We start from the raw sequence: 3254 nt of genomic DNA, 5'->3' as shown, positions 1-3254 counted from the left end.
AGAGAGTCGTCATAGAATATTCAAGAAAACAACTCGAAAACACCATTGAAGTCAGTTCTGAAGCAAATTTTCGTCAAGATTGAATATTTCCAGTTGATTTCTTTGGCGATTATCTTGAGTTTCTTTATTTCTTTCGGTTATACTATATCTTAGATGTTTTTATTTTCCAACATGAACTAGTTTTCTAAAGACCTAGGGAGATGAACCCTATGATGGATTTTATCGCTTGATTTTTATTTTATGCAATAAATATTTAATTTCTTGTTCTCAATTATGTGTGCTTAATTCTTGGCTTAATTTTTCTAGATTATTGATTCATGATTGATGTGCTTAAATCGGAGGTTAAATAGACTCTGTTTAATAGTAGTTCTTGCATAGTTGAGTGTAATTGCACGTAATCCTAGAAATGAGACAACATAAATCTCCTAGATTTGAGTCAAATCTAATAGGGGAATCCATAGCATGAGTTAGTGTGATAATAGGGGTTTTAAATAGAAAGAAATTTCAATTAATCAACATAGAGTCAATTGCTCTTATGTTCAAAAGAGATAGTTGCATAATTTAAATATTTCTATGGATCAAGTTACTAAGTAAAGAAATTGCGTAATTTAGATTAATAGTGACCAATGAAATCTAGATGGATTCTTTCCTGGGCATTGCTTCGTTTCTTAGTTGTTAATCAGTTATTTTCCTGTTTTTTTCTTTATCATGTTCGTTAGTAATTAATTTAGTTAATTTTAGCTTTTAATAAATCACTCGAATTTATCGATTAAATAATAGAAAGAAAATAATTACTAGTACTTTTAGTCTTTGTCGGAATGATATCTTTACTCATTGTAGCTATACTATTAATTGATAGGTGCATTTCCTTAATCAAATTTTTAGTTAGTTTTATGGACATCAAGTTTTTGGCACCATTGTTGAGGACTAGAATATTAAGAAAACTTTATTTCTATTAACTTAGCTATTTTTATTTTATTTTTAATTTTAATATTTTTGTTTTAAATTTAATTATTACATTATAATTTTTGTTTGTTTGATTCCTACAAGTTTCTCTTGGTTTATGACTAGAGGCAACCCATTGAAACGATTAATTTTTTACAGTGAAATAAAAAAAATTGCTCACAGAAATCGGAAAGAAGTTAGAGAACCAAGGATGGGTTCACAAATTCTAATAGAAAGGACGTTAATGTGGAGATGGATAATAATCCTATTAATCAACAGCCTCCTGTACCTCCTACTACTCGTACTATGTATGACTATGCTAAGCCCACTCTAATTGGGGCTGAATTGAGTATTGTCAGACCGAGTATTGCTACAAGCAATTTCGAAATTAAGTTAAACACAATTTAGACGGTGCAATAGTATGTTCAATTTTATGGGTTGTAAGATGAATATCCAAATGCTCATTTAGCTAACTTTCTAGGGATCTGCAACACATTTAAGATTAATGGCATTACTGTTGATGCCATACGCTTATGGTTGTTCCCATTCTGTTTGAGGACCAAGACAAAACAGTGGTTGAATTCACTTCTACGAGGTTTCATCACGACTTAGGCTTAGATGACTGAGAAGTTTCTATTGAAGCATGTTCTACCGGCCAAAATAACTAAGTTGAGGAATGACATCTCTTCTTTTACTTAACTTGAGCTTGAGACATTGTATGATGCATGTGAGAGATTGAAGGATGTTCTGAGAAGTTATCTTTACCATGGGTTACCTTTGTGGCTTCAAGTCCAAACATTTTACAATGGTTTGTATCCCTCGACTAGACACATAATGGATACAGTAGCTGGTGGAACACTAAAGAATATGACACCTAAGACAACCCAATAATTTTTTGAGGAGATGGCACTGAATAACTATCAATGACAAGTTATAAGAACAAAGTCTACTAAGGCAGCCAATGTTTTTAATATAGATGAAATTTCTATGTTGGCAAGTTAGGTAAAAGCGTTGAGTAAGAAAATTGATGGTTTGAGTATTGCTAAGCAGATGAATCCGGTAATGCAATGTGATGTGACTAGAGCGAGGATGATTAATCTGAAATGTTTACCCTTTAGTTCTAACATGGAGCATAAGCAAGTCGACTTTATGGTAACAATTCTAAACCTCATAATAACCCTTATAGCAAAAATTATAATTAAGGATGGAGGAATCATCCAAATTTCTCTTAAGGTGGTTAAGGAAGTCAAAGGCCACAATCCCCTCTAGGTTTTTAGCAACCTTATCAGTAAGAAACGAAGCCGAATTTGGAAGAGATGTTAATGAAATTTATTTCAATGTCTGAAACTGGATTCAAAAATACTCAGATATCTTTGAGGAATCAGCAGGCATCTATTCAGGGACTTGAGAATCAGATTCATCAGCTTGCCAAATTGGTTTCGGAGAGACAACAAGGTAGTTTACCTAGTAACACTAAAACCCACCCAAAAGAGCAAGTCCATGCAATCTTTTTACGAAGTGGAAAGGTATTAGTCGAGCCTGAAAAGAAGTTGAATCTAGAAGCTGTTGAGAAAAATGATGGGGTTGAGGATTGAAATAAAGAGCATAAATCAGAAATCAAAAATATAAACTGCCAACTCCATATCTGACAAAAGTGAAGAAAGACCACATGAACGAACAATATAGTAAATTTCTTGAAATTTTAAAAACTTGTAGATTAATTTACATTTTGTTGAACCTCTTTTTCAGATGCCCAAGTATACAAAATTTTTAAAGGAGTTGTTAACAAATAAAATGAAGTTAGATTAGCTGTCCATTGTGGAGCTCAACGAGGAGTGATGAGGCATTCTCCAAAACAAATTACCTATTAAGCTGAAAGATCCAGGGAGTTTTACTATCCCTTGTTTAAATATAGAAAAAGTTTTGGCTGATTTGGGTGCTAGTATAAATCTAATGCCTTAACTAATGTTCAAACAACTTGGTCTCAGGGAACCAAAACCCACTAGGATGAGTATTCCATTAGCTGACAGATCAATTAAGTATCCTAAAGGCATTATTGAAGATGTACTTGTTAAAGTTGATAAATTTATATTCCATATTGATTTCGTTATATTGGACATGGAGGATATTGAGGTACCCATGATCTTAGGCCGACCATTTTTAGCCACTGCTAGAATTGTTATTGATGTAGGTAATGGTGAACTTGTGCTGAGGTTAGTTGATGAAGAGGTTGCTCTTCAAGCACGTGATGCTGTGAGAGTCTCTAGTAAGTGAGATGATACTTGTTATTTTGTTGATGCTAGTAATCA

The 3254-nt window shown here is 32.9% G+C and overlaps 1 non-coding gene across 1 annotated transcript; it reads right to left on the bottom strand.

The window, feature by feature from the left end:
• Positions 1 to 1611: 1611 nt before the first annotated feature.
• Positions 1612 to 1718, bottom strand: LOC121210184 (small nucleolar RNA R71). Its single transcript, XR_005905312.1, has one exon. It is a non-coding gene; the product is annotated as a small nucleolar RNA R71 (small nucleolar RNA).
• Positions 1719 to 3254: the final 1536 nt, after the last annotated feature.

Source organism: Gossypium hirsutum, chromosome A11 (assembly GCF_007990345.1).
Source record: "Gossypium hirsutum isolate 1008001.06 chromosome A11, Gossypium_hirsutum_v2.1, whole genome shotgun sequence".
NCBI lineage: Eukaryota > Viridiplantae > Streptophyta > Magnoliopsida > Malvales > Malvaceae > Gossypium > Gossypium hirsutum.
Note: the sequence above shows the minus strand (reverse complement) of the source record. Positions and strands in the feature narration are given on the sequence as shown.